Source organism: Sciurus carolinensis, chromosome 8 (genome assembly GCF_902686445.1).
Source record: "Sciurus carolinensis chromosome 8, mSciCar1.2, whole genome shotgun sequence".
NCBI lineage: Eukaryota > Metazoa > Chordata > Mammalia > Rodentia > Sciuridae > Sciurus > Sciurus carolinensis.
In genome coordinates this window covers 66,534,086-66,552,590 of record NC_062220.1, presented here as the reverse complement: position 1 = coordinate 66,552,590, position 18,505 = coordinate 66,534,086, and the positions used below count along the sequence as shown (strand labels likewise).

Sequence of the window (18,505 nt, the reverse complement as noted above, 5' to 3'; positions counted from 1 at the left end):
GGCAGTGGAAGAGCCCGTGTGGTGGGAAGGTGGACGATACCAAATCTGGGGTGACAAGATGGTTTTCATGCACAAGAAGCTTGGCTGGACCCTGGTCTACAGCACTCCCAGACAGGAAGCCAGGCGAAGACCTCAGAAGGGAAGCCAGCAAGGCTCTCCTGGCCTTTTGCAGCTAAAGCCTTATTCAGTTTTTTTGTTGTCTAAAATTGAAACAAACAACTCCCCCATCCTTGGTTGTACATCCCCCAACAGCAACTGCCAATTAACTTCTATATCCTACCATTTCCCCAAAACAGCATCTGCTCCCTATCGTTGGAGGCCCTGGCTGCTTTGCAGTGTCCTCCTTCCTTGAGCTCCCGTACCTTGCCCTCTTTGGCATCTTCTCCTGTTTTTCCTCTGCCCTCTCCAGGTGTTCCTCCTCTGCTTTCCTCACTGCCCCTTCTCTCTTCTGTCCTTTACTTGTTGCTATTCCCCAAATCCTGCCCTTAACCCTGTTGCAGGGCAGCACCTTTTCAGAGGGTGATTCCTGCCATGGTCAAGTTCATGCATGCTTATGGCCTCCCGACATCCTGCCCCGCAACTTTCCTCTTGAACTTCATATCAGTTGCTTGAACTCAATAGTTGCAAAGTAAGTTCATCTTCCCAATACATCTTAATCTTCTCAGGCTATTATGAAATCCAACAGACTATGAGGCTTAAGTGACAGAGTATTATTTCTCATAGTCTGGAGTCTAGAAGTTCAAGATCAGGGTGCCAGCAGGGTGAGCACCCTCTCTCTTCCTGGCTTGCCTCACGCTGTCTTTTCACCATGCTCAGGGGTGAGAGTCTGGTGTCGCTGCTCCTTCTTATAAGGGCACTAATCCATCAGAGGGCCCCACTCTTCATGACCTCACCTCGCCTGAACCTCATTAGCTCCTGAAGGCCCCACCTGCTCACACCATTGCTTTGGGGGCTGGGACCTCCACAAATGAATTGGGAGGGGCACGGTTTAGTCCCTCCTCTTATGCCCATCCACCCTCTCCTTTTCCAGTACCCCAGCCAGAAAGCAATAGCATTTCCCACAGTGGTCAGTACCACTTTCTTCTTGGGTCCTTTGTCCTCTCTGTTCCTGCAACCACTACCCCAGATCAAACATCCATAGTCAGTGCACAGGCCCTGCAGTTGCCCCATGACACTCAGCATTGCTTCCAGAACCAACTCCCAATCACTGTTCTGTTTCTCACATACTCAGCACAGTAAAACCCTGCCTCTTTCCCTCTCTGGCCCCATCTGCTGCCCTTATTCCCATCCTCCTCCTCCTCTCCTCTGCTCACTACCCTGCACAGGCCAAATGCATCTCACTAGTCTTGCTATTCGTTACCTGGGACTCCGCCCTTCCCTGGACTGCCTACAGGATCTCCTACTCACCTGCAGAACCCACACTGGGGTCTACCTGGCAAAGCCTCCCTTGCCCCTGATGCACAGTGAGCTCTTTGAACATCTCTATTTACCACTCCCCGTGGTATGTTATGGGCACGTATGTCTAGGTTTGTCTCCCCTAATGGTCTGTTATCCCCATGAGGACAGACACCAGCTCATTCATTTCTCCATACCCCAGTGCCTGGTATATAGTTAATGGCAGCAAATAAGTGTTGACTGGATGGATGAACAAGTGGGTGAGCAAATGAATGAATGAATAGTGAGTGGATGAGGACAGTGGGGTAGAACCAGTGACTTCCTCTTTCCTGCACTGAACCATCTCCAGTGCCCTGTTGGCACAAGTACTATCAGCTGCCAGCTCCCTCTACTTCCTGCACACACATTTCCCAAACGCTGGAACCATGAGTGTTCCATTTCCCACCCCACAGCACTAAGGGCCCCTGCCAAGACCCTAACTGCCCACATGAACCACCTTCATAAAGAAAGCCCCTCCCACCTCAGCTGGAGCACTGGGTCCCCTCCAGCTTTTTTTGCCCTTTCTGCCTGTTCTACTCAATTCTCACATCCTTTTATGCTGTGCCATTCTCTAACTGTCTGGCACAATTTAGCCCTTTATTCTATCAGGCATTCTGCTGTCTGGCTCGTTCGTGGCTGTAAGTGTACAAGTGCTTGTTGTAGACAGGGACTCTGGTTTACTCTTCTGCACTTTCTTGGTCCTTGGACATTTGGTCAGTGCTACTCCACAGGTATTTATTCATAACTAACCTCAGGGTTCTGGTTACTTCCCCACCTGTCTCCCCTTTTCTGGGCTGCCATCCTTTGGAAAGGCAGCATGGCCTGGGAGTCAAGAGTCAGCAGATTTGGGTTCAAACTTGGACTTCACCATCCCCAAACTGTGACACTGGGAACAAATAGGTTAACCCCTGAGTTTCAGTTTCCCTATCGATAAAGTAGAGAAAAGATCACCCCTGCAGGACTGTTGGGAGGATTGAATGGAACAATCTGTGTAAAGCACTCAGCCAGTGCCTAGCAAGGAGTAAATACTCAATAAAGGTTGGTTGCTGTGATGATGTTGTTTTCAATAATATTGTTTTATCAATAAATCTTCCCCTAAAAGATCTGTCACAGACCAGCTCCTGGCTGGCACCTAACACATAGAATAGCTGTTGTAGAAATATCGGACTAGCATGCAAAGGGCTTTGTAGGACTGTCCCTGAAATTCTCCCCCTTACTTGTTTGTGGGAATGAGAGGCTAATTTTCCCTGGGATGGGAGGGGGAGTGGGGAGGGGGTGCTGGGGAGGCATTTCCATTCATCACCAACAAGGGCTTCCCTCTTCTCTGTGGACATAACCCATGTTCTGAATCTTATCTTGGTACAGGGTGGGTTATACTGGCTCTTTACCCATACACGCCAGTGCCTGGGACTGCCAGGCACAGGAGTCCCTTTAATCAGTCTCTTTTGGAAGCAAGCAGGCCCTACCCATCTATTCACTTCAGGGCTTAGGGTTTGCTTTTCTTGGTTTGAGTGGGGTCTCAGTATGGCTGTTGCTTGTGTTAAAGGGTATTTCCTGCATCTGGGGACATCTACCCCTAGACCTTAAAAGGAAGTAGGGCAATATGTGTCCTGCCTCAGGGGCATGGCCAAGTGAGGCACCATGGCTGAGGGCTGCCCATTTCTCTTCCTTCAGCCAGCCAGAACAGGTGAGAGTCCTGTCCTTCAAGGGTCAGAGTAGGTGCAACTCCTGGTCCCTGGCCTGTGGAGTTCTCCTCCTGGCTGCCTCCAGTGATTGGCTAATGGCTGCCCAGCTGCATCACAGAAGGGACAGTATTATAGTCCCATCTCTGTTGACTGGATGGACAAATACAGCACATGTCTCTCACCATGTGCTTCCCTCTTCCTATCGCAGTTCATCATGGGATGAAAACATTTAAAGGAGTGAACTGTTTCTATGAGGAGGGACCTCTGGGGGAGTCTAGCCCCATGTAGGGTTGAAGATTTGCATCAGAACCACCTGGAAAGCTTTATTCCCAAATGCAGATTCCTGGAACTCAATTCCAATTCTGTCAGTCTGGCTGGAACCCAGGAACCTGTCCTTTGAAAGCTCCTGACAGATTCTCATGCTTAGTTAGGTATGGAACAACAAAACTGATATGCTACCTTAATTCTCCAGTGAGGGCAGAATGCTCTGGGACCCCAGAGAGGTTAGTGACAGAGGCCAAAGCATGGCGGTTTCCATGCATCCCCTGCCTTCCCTCATAATGGCAGGGCCAGAACTGTTTGTTCCCTATATGGAATTGGGGCATCAGGATGGGGTCCCCAGGGGAGCATTGACTCAAGAGTCTCAGAGAAGGTGAGAAGAAACCAGGGCAGAGAGGAAGGCTCTGCAGCCATGAATGGCCTGTGCTTTGAATGCATGCCTGCCTCTGTCCTGGCCATGGCACCCATCCCAATGGAGGTCCACTCTACAACCCACCGTGGCTGGCAGGTAGGGAGTGAAGCGTGCAACTCGCTTTTGGTGCTGCTGTGAGTCCGAGATGAAGTTGGCTGGGTAACAACCTGGCATATGGCTTTGATGCAGAGGTAGAAAGTTGGGACGAGGTCTGGGTTCACCAGTACAAACAGCTCCAAGTACTGAATAGATTGAAGGGGTTTTGTTTTCTTATCTGAGCATTCAGTCCTTCGAGAAATTTAAGACAGTAGTGTCCTCACCCACCCCAGCCCCCCAACACACACAGTTTACTCTGTGAAGCTGCTAGAATAGCAGGCACAAGCCCCACAGAGACAGGCTGTGTTTCTGGATCAAAAACAGCATTTAAACCAGGAAAAGCAAAAGGAGTGAGCTCTGGGCAGCCCTGGAAGGGGAAAGCCACATGCTGGAGCCACGCTGCTATGCAGAGTGCTGGAAGGAACCTCCTGCCAGGGAGAATTAGGGGTCCTCACACAGTTCCTATGGACTCTGTGACTGGGCTGTTGCTGGTGATGTTACAGGAAAAGATCTTTTTTCTTTTTCTTTTTTTTTTTTTTCCTGGTAAGCGAGAAGCAGTTTGATGGCACTATGAAAAAGCTCCCCAGGCATGCAGACCTTAAGTAAATAAAAGCACAAAAATAGATTTTTCAGACCATGTCCTTCCAGAGCATAGTAGGATTTACTGAGAAATTGGATTGAATTCTCCTTGACTCACCTGACTGCTGAGCAGAGAAATTCAAAGGAAAGGTCTGTGTTTCTTTACTCAGCGGTATCTGCTGAAGCAGTGCCCACTGCAGGGCTTAGGGCTCTTAATGGGTGACCTTTTGAAAGGCAGTTAGGAGTGTCTGAACTTCAGGCTGGTAATGGGGGCTGAAACTTAGCTAGAGTACCCCACCCCTGAACCCAGAGGCGAGAGATTTATTGTAGAACCTCTGCCCTGTCCAGGCATTATAGGTTGGTTTCCTGAGGTATGAAGGCCACTAGGCAGCCCTCAGAAGAACAGGGTTGTTTTTCTAGTGGCACTGAGAGGCAGGCCTGAAGCATCCACACCCTGACTCCCTTCTGCTTGGGTATTGAGACTGTGGTTTACCAGATGGCCCACCCAGCGCTGGGGTTAGGGTGTGACTCAGAGCACAAAGGAGGTTTTTTTTCTTGAGTCTTGCCATCAGGGTTAAAGTGTCAGGACATCTCTGGAATTCTATTTTAAGTAGGTTTTTTATTTCTTTCTTTCTTCTTCTCCCCCTCCCACCCCCAGAAACCAGGCTTTAACTAATCCTAAACCATCCAAGGTTTCAAATGCCCTAGACCTTATAGGGCAACTCCTTAGAGTTGGGTTCCAGCACAGAACTTTATTATGGGTGAGAACAAAAGGTATGCTCATATACTGGCTTTCTGGGAAAAAAAATTTTTTAAGTTCTGATTGTGGTGTTTGCCAGTTTCCAAGGTGTAAACACTGCCACCATGCCAATTTCAAACTTCCAATGTGAGGGTACTAAATGTGGAGTTGGGAAGAGATACACAGTTGGCTCATGAGAATGACTCAAACCAGCTGTAGCACATCATTGAACTATGGGTCTCTAATGCATATATCTAAAGAATAGAGGTACTTAAGAGGGGCAAACCAAGCCATGTTGCCAAGGTTACCCCCAAAGATAACCTGGCATGTACAGGACACCTCCCCATTGGCTAACAGATTCTTAAGAAGTCTAGATTGTCAGACGAACACTGGATGAACCAGTGCATGTCCAACAACCAGGTGTCTCCATTTTAATAACTGTCATGACAGAACAATGATTAGACAACTTTGGAGGTTATCACATCCTTTGAAGGGTTTGTTAAAAATGCATCCTACTAGACCTTACCATGCAAAGAATCTGATGTTGTAGATCTGGGATGGGGTCCAGGCATTTACATTTGGCAAGCAAATTGCAGGTAGTAATCACACTCATCTACTGTTTACTCACTCTGTGGCTTGGATGACTGAGAGCTTGAGGTCTAGTGACTTTTAACACAGTGACTTTATACTCAATACTCCTTGTTTTGCCCTAGGCAGACAGGGCTATTTTTTTAAAGTCCCACTATGCAAATTATGATCCTAATTCATATCTATTGAGAGCATCCCAAACACCAGACAACAGACACATGTTACCCCAGCTCATCCTAACAGTGACTCTGTTATTACCATCCCCATTTTGCACATGATGAAACTGAGGCCCACAGAAATTTCCCAAGGAGGTGGTGCCAGGATTCAAATCCAGTCTGTCTGACTCCAGGAGCTGCATTCTAAGCATGACACTCTTCTGCTTCTATAAAATAGTGTTCCTCTGAGGGTCTTTGGCTTTTGGCCAAGCTATTTCAGGCTGAAGTTCAGTTCAATTTCATGGGCATTTAATTGAGTGTCTGTGAAATGCCGGCACTGGCATAAAGTGTCTTATTTAATCCTAGTAGCAACCTTATGGAGAAAGTGTGCCTGCTGTTTTCCAGAAGAGGAAAAGTAGGTGCAGAGAGGTCTTGTGGCTTGCCCTGTGCTGCACAGGCAGCTAGAGACAGAGTGGGAATTTGTCACTCCTTCCTTCACCCACACCTGCCCAGCTGAGGCTCCTGGACGGTTCATTAGGTAACATAAGGCAGCTTTGATTCACTGACACTCTTGAACATTTGAGCGTGTTTCTGGCAGTCTTCATTTTTGACTGTTAAACGTCTGAGTCTGTAAATAAAACATTAGTGTACAAATGGGGAAGACAGACGTAGCCACCAGTCTTTAAACACCACATAGAGTGGGCTGAGAGTGGCGGCAAGATGGAAGGACCGGGCGAGTGCAGGGAAAGGGTTAGTTGTCTCTGTAGGATCACAGGCTCCCTGGAGGAGGATGGACAGGAGTAGGCCCTTGAAGCCTGTGTAGGATTTCAGCAGCCTGGAGAGAAGGCCAAAGGAGGGGCCACAGCAGGGAGAGATTTGGTAGGTGCTGAACCTGAGGTCCCAGGGCCTGAGGCCAGATCCCAGAGCCTCGTGAATCCCACTAAGAATCTCCCTTCTCTCCTTGGCAGGTAACTAGTTTCATGCTTGATTTGTGACTGAAGATGTTGTGATTTTTCTCCTCCAGCTGATCGATCTTCTTTTCCATTACCTTAAAACAGCTTTTTGTAACCTCCTTTCTCCATAGTGGCTTTTTCTTCCCGGGCCTCTGTGCTCAGAAGGTGGCAGCTGTAAGCACCGGCGCCATCAGAGTGGGGGTTGAGGAGCTGGATGTGACCAGATGCTCAAGCGCCTCTTTTTGTTCTCTTCGAGCTGAGGTTTGTTTCTGTCCTTCATAACCACTGGCAAGAAGCCTGGTCCAACTGGGGTGGCTCTGGCTCACCTTGTGGGCACCCCATTCCTGGGAGAGTACTTGGGATAACTATCAACAGCTTCCTGTCATCTGGCTCTCCCAGTGGCCTGAGAGCTTTGCACCCTGATTCAGGGACATTATGTAGTCCCTTTCCACTCTCCTCTGGCTCTAAGAATGGACACACTTCTTTTGATGGAGCCAAATGGCTCTTTTACTTCTGAGCCCTGGCAGCCTTGTTCTGGCGATCATTGTAATCTTGAAGGGCACTTGTGGGGTTCCAGGGCCCCTGGCTAATGGCCCTCTGCCGGGGAAATTCTGCAGTCCTTTTGTGGGTTATGGATAAATCACAGCCAGAGCCAACTTCTGCTTTATGCTCAGAGACACTCTTAAGTGCCATAGCATCAGTGGTCTCTTGCCCTGAACCTTCTATTAGAAAATCAACTCACCACTGCCATGGGACTCAAAGACTGTGTGAGGGCCCATCATTCCTGGCTATCAGTTTCATGGATTCTGATCAGAGTACCTTTTCTTCATCTTTCCCTTACAGACAGAACCCTGATGTAAATCTACCACTGAGCAGGGATTGGTGTATCTGAAATATGGCAGGGGTCAGGGACAGGATTTTCTAAGTAGCACATTTTCTTATCAGGTGGCTACCAATCTCCTTCACATGATCTGGATGGCATCAGTAGCAATCGCTTGATAGCTGAGGCTTGCTGTGAAAGTGTCACTGTGATGGCCACTTCTCAGACCTTTATATACTTGAGGCACTCAGGAGAGGCTTCTTCACGGACTCTGTTTTTACCACCTTCCTGCAGCATGTCATCCAAGAAATCTCTCAAATTGCTATGTTGGGACAAGTGTTGCATCTATCTGTGTGGTGGATAGATATTGTCTGGCTCCTCCTGAGGCCATGCAGCCCCTTTCTAAATTAAAATCTCTAAGCAGTGTCAGAAGACTTGTTTAGGATTACTTCTTTCATAATTGTTCTAGTCTTAGCAGGACTTTGAAAGTTCTCAAGATGACATGAGTTTGACTCTCCCAAACAACCAACCACACAATCCCTCCTTTGCCCTGGACACTCTCTGGTTGGAATACAAGCCTCTCAGCATATGAATTGAAAGAAGCATTATGGCAGACACGAAGTTCTTTAGTATACCCTGAAGCAGACTTTTTTTTTTTTTTTTAAGTGAAAAATCTATTCAGGTGTCAGAACTCTGGATTTAGTTGCCTACAAGGAAAACTTCAGTTCATACTCCACTTAGCATCTAATGCATAGATGGAGCTGTGGTACACTAGAGGAAATGAAGACACACATGAGGCTCAGTGCTTGCTCTCGTGCATCTTATAATGCAGCCCTTGAAAACCAACTGACACTTCTTGCTGTTGGGTAAACTTCTTTTTTCCCTCTTGTTTCAAAATATTTATTCATTTATTTATGCCATATCTCACTCGTCACCCAGAAATGTAGCATTTAGTGTAACAGCAAAACAGAGACCAAGCTCAATCTTCAGAACCAGTGTGTTTAAATGATATGAGACTTTCTATACTAGAACAATGGTAGGATGGACAGATAGGTAGTCTTAAGACTACTAACTCCTCTTAAGAGTGGGCCACTCCAGTGTTCTGTTCATTTGCTTTTTCCAGTGATTTCCTCTGCAGCATGGATGTGGCATCTTCCTTTCCCCATCTTCTTCCTCATTCATCTTCTCCTGACACACTTTCTGTTTGCCCAGTCACCTAACTGCAGAGCTGGAAAGGAGCTTGAAGGTTCAATCAGTCCATCCTCAAGTCTCAGTCAGGATGCCACAGTAAGAAGTTGGACTGTCCTATGTGAAAAGATATGAAAGGAGATGTTTCCATTGATTTCCCCTTAGCCCACTTAAGGTGTTCTAAATGCACTTTCATGTTCAGCCTGAAAATTCTCTTTGACCATATCTTAGGGCATTTCCTGCTATTATAATATCACAGACAGGGTGATTTATAAAGTAAAGAAATTTATTTCTTAGAGTTATGAGGACTGGGAAGTCCCAAGGTGAGGGAGTATCTTGCTGGGTAATAACATGGTAGAAGGGTGAAAGGACAGCAGAGCCCCTGCAGTTGAGGGGTGAGGAGGAGTATTAGTTAACTTTTCATCACTACAACAAAAATACCTGAGAAAATCAACTTAGAGGAGGAAAGAATCATTTCTGACTCACAATCTCAGGGGTTTCTGTACGTGGTCAACTGGCTCCATTGCTCTGGGCCTGAGGTGAGGTAGAACATCATAGCAGAAGGGCATGGCAGAGCAAAGCTGCTTGCCTCATGACAGCAAGGGAACAGAGAATGAGAGAGAGGTAAGGGGGTCTGGGGACAAGATATATTTCTCAAGGGCACTCCCTTCAAGTAGGTCCCACATCCTACAGTTTCCATGACCTCCCAATAGTCCATTCAGCTAAGAATCCATCAATGGATTAATCCATTGATGAGCAGACCTTGATTTAATCACTTCCTAAAGCCCCACCTCTGAACATTGCTGCATTGGGGACCAAGTCTTCAACACATGAGCCCTTGGGGAACGTTCCAGATCCAAACCATAACAACAGGGAAGGAGAGAGGGATGTGATGGGGCCAAACTCATCCTTTTATCAGGAACTTACTCCTGCAATAACTAACCCATTCCTGTGACAACATTCATTCTCTTCCCTCATGACCTAATCACCTCTTAAAGAAGGCCCCACTTCACAACACGTGTGTTGAGGATTAAGTTTCCAACACCTGAACTTTAAGTGACACATTCAAACCATAAGAGACCATAGTCTATCTTGTTATGTAAGGAAAAATATCGTATGAGGATCATCACTTCCATGTTCCCAGACCAATGCTCTCCTTCCTGAATATGGCTCCCACCTCTACCTCATCAAGATCTTTCTTGGGGCTGGGCACAGTGATGCACGCCTGTAATCCCAGCATGTTGGGAGGCTGAGGCAGGAGGATCACAAGTTCAAAGCCAGCCTCGCCAAAAGAGAGGTACTAAGCAACTCAGTGAGAGCCTGTCTCTAAATAAAATACAAAATAGAGCTGGAGATGTGGCTCAGTGGTCAAGTACCCCTGAGTTCAATTCCTGGTACCAAAAGAAAAAAAAAAATCTTTCTTGGGGAGGGTAGAGTAGAAGAAGGAATGGCATCAAAGACTATGCCAGGAGACCCAACCTGAACCCAAGAGATGCCCCAGGATGGATGTGGAATCAACTGGAAACTGGCCTTATATAGACAAGCTCTTAAATTTCTCTGACAAGGGAGGATTATGGCAGGAAAAGGCAAAAAAAAAAAAAAAAAAAAAAAAAAGACAAAGCAATACTTATGGAAGAAGAGTTGAGAAAAAATGACCAGGGGAGGCCTAGTGATTTTGTGGAAATACACATCTCAACTGGTATCCTCAAGTTAAAGGAAAATGAGCATAAAGGTTTAAATGAATATTTAAACATTTAAATGAGTTAGGTAGAAGAACCTGGGAGGGAAGGGAGTCTGGTGCTGACATATAACCATTCCTAAGCTTTCATAGTCCTCTCTTCTGATCTTCTCTTAAAGTGCCACTCCGCCTGAAAGCAAGGAGCAAGGGACTAGAACTTCCCCCAATAGATGGATGCTTCTTTCTCTAACTGAGTCAGAGTGAACTGTACAGTATTTGTTGATAGATCCTTGGTTGAATGTGCTGTGCCCATCCTTGTCCTTCACACTGTACCCAGACCCTAGGGCCCAATCGATAAGGGGGAAATTGAGCTGTCCTGTTCACAGCTGATCTCTAAACCCAAGCAACCCTTGCAATAACACTAGCTTTGGCCAGAATACCTTACTAGGACTCAGCAACCTGCCAAAGTGGTGACATGCGCCTCATCTGTCCTGAGATGTCAAGCCCAGGACTTACCAGCCAGCAGGACCTACCAGCCAGCCTGGCTGGAATGATAGACAAGGGTGGGTGTGAGTGGGTGGGGAGAAGCCTGGGTGTACCTGCAGCAGAGAGTCAGGGTCGGTTTTACATCCACAGGCACATTTTTAGGAACAAATTATTGACATTGTTACCTAAACCAGGCATAGGAAAAGGGAAACCCTTTGCAAAATTATTTTCTTTGCTCCCAAGGTCATTACTGTCCAGCCAACCATTCATATCCTCTGCTAGGCTGGGCTCAAGTTGCCACAGTATGCCCTGGACTGAGCTCACTGTGTGCTGACCCAGTGTGAGTTGGGAAGCAGCTGAGGAGAGAAGGGTGGGAGAAGTCGAGATCTCCCAGGCCCTGGATGACACACAGCCTTGATGTAAAGGACCCCAGAACAAGTAAATAGGAACTGAAATCAGAGGGAGAGCATCCCAAATGCCACCCCAAATGCCAACTCTGAGGGGCCTATCCTGGTGTTGGGAGCAGGGAGTAGCTGTCTTTGCCATTGGAGGAAGGAGCCGGCCTCCACACACTTGGCATGGTGGGGACAGGAATAAGACACTTCTTCACTAGTATGGCCCACCTGGAACTTGCCTCCTACTTAGATCCACATAGCACTTGTCTTCCAAGCAACTCAAAAAGTGAATAAACAGATATAACTTGACCTCATAATTTAGATAACAGGATGGATATCAGGGCAGTTTATTATCATTTACTGCTTTCCTCTTTGAGAGAAGAGAAAATGAAGGAGTGTGGAAAATAAATCAACTTCTTAGAAATTCGGCCCAGTTAGTGTATTGACATTATCAAGCAGCTACCATGTGCCAGACTGTTTGGCTAGGGAGATGTGAAGGGCAATAGGTCATAATTCCTGTCTTCCAGGAGATCCCAATCTGGTGAGAACCGAGGCATGTGCCAGGCACTCAGGAAAGCCACATTCACTGTGCTGAGTGAGGGTGCATCAGGAGGGAAGAAGAAGGGGAGGGCTTCCCAGAGGGCGGTCAGCTGAGTTCAAGAGACAAAAAGGACATTGATGCTATGTTCTATTTTTTTACATCCTTATTATATGCCAGTCCTTTCACAAATATGTTGTTCAAGTCCAGATGAGGAAATAAACTTCAAGAGGATTATCATGCCAAGTGGCAGGGTCAGGACTTGAACTCAGTGCCGCCAACTCCATGGCCCAACAATCAGGCATTGCATTTTTAAGGCCCATCTCTCAAAAGGTTTTGTTCTAAACTCTGGCCTATGACTGATTGAGGGCTGAGGCCAGGGAAGCATCCTAGAGACCCAGCCCAGCCCCCTGGCCTCCTTACACCTTAAGTCTCTAAAAATCCTTCGGAAGAAGGGGAGCATTAGGCTGTCTTGTGTGGTTGAATTGGATGGTTGGGGGTCCAGAAGAGCAGTTCGTGCAGCCTTACGGAGAACTTCCACCTGTCTCCTTTGTTTGCCAGGACCTGCCTGCCAGCCAGGCAAGAGGGTGCCTCCCAGCCCAGCCACAGCAAGGAGAGGAGGGCAACTTTGGCTTGTTTAAAGAGGAGCCTGGCTCCCCAACCTGTGTCTGCAAGAGGCCCTTCCTGAGGCTACAGAGCCACTGCTGCTGTTTGCTTTCTGGTCCCTGGTTCCAGGTTCCCTTTCCACATTTCACCATTTTGAAGCCCAGTCAGTCCTTTGGTTTTCAGAGATCTGAAAACTAGAAAGCAGTCATATCTTTCTAGAGGGGAGTTGGACATTCTGCTGGGGTAATGGGAGATGCCAAGTCCAAGGTCATTTTAAGATCCTGATTTGTTTTGTTTTATGACTTTAAGGAGATTTGGGAGTTGGGAAACAAACAAAATCATTCTGTCAGAGCAAAGGAGAAACATTTTTGTATATCCCTTCCAGCTTTTCATGTGGCATAAATGATTAAAATACAACCAGAAATTCCACTAGCAAAAGAAAATTAATAAAAATTGTATGATGAGCATATGAAGATGGATGGGGGAAAGAAAGTCTCTTAGGCTCAGCTGCTCTGTGTCCTGATTTGAATCTGCTTATAGTCAGTCATATGTGTCCTTGAACCACAGTGACTGTTCTTCCGAATAAGTTGGCCTGTCTGAGTCCATGTAAGTGGAAGCCCACAAATCGAACACTGTTACCTCTCAGCATGTCTTTCTGATAGTTTTCCAAGGAAGTCCAGTGGCACCCAGCCCTCTGGCCATATCACATGGCTGTCATCCTTGGGTCCTATGAAGATCTGTGTGAGTGTATTTGTCTCCCAGGGAGCTTTGTAGGCAGGGTCACATCTGCCTTCTTGGAAAGGCCTTGGTGTGTTGAAATTAACATAATACAATTCCATTTTTTAAATCACAATTTTAAAGACTACATTAAAAAGAAAAGCATACTTTTAAAATGAAATAAATTTATATTTTCGAAATGCACAATATTATAGCATATGCTGCCTTAAGGTTTTTTCTGATTCCTGAAGTGATGGAGGTGGTCTCACAACCCTGGAAGAGACTTTTGGGGAAAGCCAAGGTCATTTTCCAAGACCTTGCTATTTTTTTTCCAAGAAGTGAAAAGCCAGGGTTGTCTGTTTTGCTGTCTTCTGTGTCCCGCTGCGGGACTTTCTCTGGCGAGCACAGGTATCATCGATTGCCGATAAGCTGTTCAACTGCCTTCAAAGCGCAGTCGGCTTCATTCCGCTTCTCTGTGCCGCTCTCAGGATTCCCACTCGCAGGAGGAAGGGATCAACCCTTCCCCACGCTTTCTTGAGGTTTTCATCTTTCAAGCTCTCTCCAGTTGTTGCTTCATAATGTCAAAGTCTCAAGCTTTGGAAGGTGTCCAGGGGCAAATTCAAAAGTGCACAGTATCTAGTTTGATCATGAATCCACAAAACCAGCTGTCTTCCCATCTTGGAAACAAGTCCTGTACAAATAGCGAATTGGAGCTGTCGCCCTGCCCTTTCCTGAACTGCACCCTTGTCAAAAGGGAACACTGGATATAAACAAAATTTATACACACATGACTTTGCTGGGCAAAATAATTTTCCTTAGAAAGCTGTTTATCTTGAATAAAATGTTACTCCCATCTTGCCAATTTCTTTTTTAGTATCAACTTTAGAGTTTATCAACTACATTGGGAAATCAGAGTTATTACTGCACTTTCACAAAAACCATTCTATTGTCCCAAACTTTGTATCTCTTTACATCATCACTGCTGAGTTCTGTCCCCTCCTTCCATCCTCTGCCATCTGGGAGGGTGGGGTCCAGGGGAGGGGAGGCAGGGAGAGCCAGACAGAGGCTTGGGGAACCTTAAGTGTGTTGGGAAGCAGGCCAGGTGTGCCAGGCTACTGTGATAACATGAATGTAGTCAACTGCCCCACAAGTGAGAACTGTCCCAGAAGCTAGATTAGGGAAGTAAAGGGCTACTTGCTTTAATAAAGAGACGTGGAGAGAATATCCTGTGGGTGATACATTTGTAAACAACATTGATCTCATACCATGAACTTTATCTGTGACTCTTTTCCATGAAAACCCCATAACAAGTAAGTGTTAAGTCAGCAGACATTGGAAAGAACTCCAGCAACTTCCCCTATGAAAAACTTGTAGCTCTGTGTGCTCATTTGACACAAGAAATGATCAAGATGTTTACCTGGGTCTGCTGTGTATGAGTTCTTGAGTTAATTATTGATGCCATAACCATAATTTTATATGAATATAATGATTTGCTCTCAAGTTCACAAAAACCTGTCGATGTCCTTGTGTGGTGGATGATGTATATAATGTAACATATCCATTGTGTAGTCTGGGGAAATAGCCAGGGAAAAGCAATACCAGGGTGAGTGCTGGACAGTAGTGTCCTGGCAAAAGTCTTAGACCAGTTAGTTCTCCAAGGATAGAAGTCCTATTTGTAGTGGATGCTGATTTCTGTAGTATAAATACAGTAGTCCTCCTTTTCTTTTTTTTTTTTTATTATTGTACACAAATGGGATAGTCCTCCTTTTCTAAGGTTTTTTTCCTTTCCAAGGTTTTAGTTATCTACAGTCAACTATAGTTGGAAATGGAAAATTCCAGAAATAAACAACTGATACATTTTAAATTGCATGCCATCCTGCATATTGTGATGAAATCTTGTGCTGTCCTGCCCAGGACATGAATCAGCCCCTTACTCTGTATATGCTGCCCACTCATTAGTCTTAGGAGCCTTAGGAGCCTTAGGATAACCCATTAATCATTCCAACAATCCTTTTGCCTGAGTCCATCTTCTGTTGCTAAAACAGACTACCTGAGACTGAGTAATTTATAATGGAAATTTTATTTCAGCTCACAGTTCTAGGCTGGCAGTCCAACTGGCATGGGCCTCCTGTGATATCATAACAGTGTAAAAGTGGAAAGGCAAGGTGTAGCACATGGAAGAGGGAAAGCATGAGGGCAGACTCAGTTTAAAACAACTTTCTTTGGCTAGAAGGAATCCACTCCCACGAGAAAGGCATTAATCCTTCTTAAAGATTTAATCACCTATTAAAGACCCACCTCCCAACGTGGCCGCAGTGGCAATCAAATTTCAATATGAGTTTTAGAGGGGACAAACATATTCAAATCCCAGCACTTTTCAAACTGGCTTCTTCACCTGTGAAAAGGGATCTTGCTCTGTGATTAAAGAAACAGCGTTTTGCCGAGGAAGGAACATTAACTTTGGAGTCGATGCCCTGTAATCTCATCCTGCAGTACAAATCACTGCCACAGGATCTCTTGCAAATGGCTTTACCTTTACTCCCGTGCCTGGAAAGCAGAGGTGTTGACATCATAGGTTAATTAGAAAGAGTAACCAAGGTTAATTAGGAAGAGTAACCAAGGTGGTATCATAACACAAACGCCAGCCTATGGTAACATGTCCACTGTGGTTACGGCCAGGTTGTGGCATTACAGGTGGTTTCACTTTTCTTCACTTTTTGCCCATCTGTGTTTCGTGTTGCACTGGTAAAAATTTAACCACCAGCTCTCCAAAGAAAAGACTCATAGTGCTTGCCCATTTCCATGGTGTAAATACTCCCACCATGACTGATTTCAAGGCACCACCATGACAACACTGAATGGAGAGTTGGGAAGACATATGCACAAGTGGCTCCCACAGGCTGGTAGAAGCCCACTTCAGCACACTGCTGTACACTCAGTGTTTTACTTAAGGGACAACTTAAGGAAGAGGGACAATATTGAGTGCCAGCATTGTGCCTGGCATATTCATTTTCATCTCTCTTTCATCCCCAGCCCCAATTAATCTAATGGAACAGCACGATGATCTTGAACAGCCAACCATGTGAGGTGGGGGTCTTCCGGGAGCCAAGAGCCCTTACCTTGCTCCCCATCTGCTGGGCTTCCAGACCTTGGGGAACCTGTAGAGGAGATTCTAAGATCAGTTCACCCAGCAAGAATCAAGCAGACAAGTGTAAGGTTGAAACTGCCTTAGAGGTAAACAGGAAAAGTCACAGCAAGCAAAGGGCTTGAGGGGAACATAGGCCCAGGTGGCCACATCTCCAACTAGCCTAACCTTGACCTAGAACCCGGTAACACAGCAACTGGGTGTGCATGTAGGGACACATGGGCTCTGCAGATCTCTGGAGAATACAGAAGAATGGGACATTAGATGGCTCCTGACAGGCCCCCAATGGATCATCAGGCACATACAACCAAGGGGCAGAGACCCAATCCCACACCTTATAGCATCTGGTTTCAGCCTCCCGGCACCCAGTTCAGACTCTGGCCCACAAGTAGGTGCTCAAGCTAGGGTGGAGCTTGTGGTGGAGTCCTTGCCTAGCATGCCCAAGGCCCTGGGTTTGATCCCCAGCACTGAAACAAAACAAAACAAACAAACAAACAAATGATGCTTCAGACATTTGTGATAATGCTTGGTTTGGGTGGATTCTTTAAATTTTTAATCAATGAATTTTATTCCTTCATAGCTTACCTCTTGCAGAAGGGATACAAGACAGCTCAATAAATTCCTATTGAACAAATAAGTAAGTCTTAGCCCTAGCCAGTTCCTGGTTTTGCATGTTCCTGAGTAGAAAATGTGACTTTAAATCTAAATGGGATGTAAAGTGTTAATACAGGTTGCCAGTAATTTTTTTTAAAAGTCTTCTGACTTTTCTGTATTTTTCAAATGTATCTTCAAAGAGCATGGATTGTTTCTGTTATTTTAAAAATGAATATATTTTATAAAAATAACTTGCAAAAAAAAGTGAAGCCAGAGTGTTACCAGCAGTTAAGGCTCCAGAGGGGTCGTGTCCCTGCTATGAGGCTCTAAAGTAAGGATCCTGGCTCCCCGAGGGCTTCCAGAGCTCTGACCTGCACCCAGTGGGCCCAGTGCCCACATCCTCACCATTATCACAGTTCTGGGTCTTTCAGCCTCTCTTCCCATGGGCCTCCCACCTCCCAGGGACTGACTAATAATGCTCCCCTGCATTACGCCCAGGCAGATGGTGGAAACATAAGTACAAGTGGAAACAGATGAGCCCTCAAGAGGAGTAAGTAACGGGCCACACCCACCTGGGATGACCTGCAATGTAGAACCTGAGCCTGCATCCCTCCCCCTCCCCCTCCACCTGCTCCCCAAACCGGAGGAGCACATTGGTAGAGAAGTCCCCAGCCTGGCCAGGCAGTCCCACACAGCCATTTGCTGACCTCCTTCCAGAGAGCTGGGTCTCTGTTCCTCACTGTGTGATACGTGGACCAATTCCATTTCCTCCAAAGCACTAGGGCTGCCCTGAGAAGGGAATGCAGAGCCGTGGGTCCTCCATTAAAGTGTTCTGGGGTTGTCAGTGAGCCTTCCCACCTCCTGAGAACCTGGACTCTTCCTTCTAGCCTGAGATCACAGTTTGGGAACTCCCTGTGTTCAGGGTTTCACAGGTGGAACCTGGCGGGGAACTTCCACTCTCAACCTGAGAAAGTCCAGGAGGTTTGGGACAGAGACACTTTCGTGCCTCCAGTGTCATGAATTCTTCCATCAACCCCATGAGGTTGTGGTCACCCTGTTCTCAGGGTGGCTCACCCGGAGGCAGGCGAAGGTTTGCTCCAGGGTCCTGCTGCCACACAGTGGTACCCAAGGAGATGTGACCATGGTTCCTCAGAACTGACCTTTTTTGTGTGTGACAGCTTTATTGAGATATAATTTGTATATCACACAGTTTGCACAGTTGAAGTATACAGTTTATTGTTTTTAGTGCACAGAATTGTGCAACCGCTACCTTCCATCTCAGAATATTTTCATCACCCCTCCAAATAGACCTTCACCCTCTAGTTCTCACCCCCAGACCCTCCAGGCCTCCCTGCCCAATGCAGCTTAACTGCTTTTTGTCTATGCAGATCTGCCTATTCCGAACACTTCATATAAAT

At 46.3% G+C, this 18,505-nt stretch overlaps 1 protein-coding gene across 7 annotated transcripts in view; it reads left to right on the top strand.

Annotated features, from left to right (window-relative positions):
* The window catches only part of Atxn7l1 (ataxin 7 like 1), a 235,841-nt gene that overhangs the window by 59,982 nt on the left and 157,354 nt on the right, over positions 1-18,505 (top strand). Inside the window, exons 1-2 of one of the 7 annotated variants that reach the window (XR_007109992.1) lie at positions 695-699; positions 9,206-9,211. The exons of the other annotated variants lie outside the window; for them this stretch is intronic. The gene's annotated coding sequence lies outside the window, so the exon portion shown is untranslated. Of the gene's footprint in view, positions 1-694; positions 700-9,205; positions 9,212-18,505 lie in introns of those variants that run through there. 7 annotated transcript variants of the gene reach the window in all.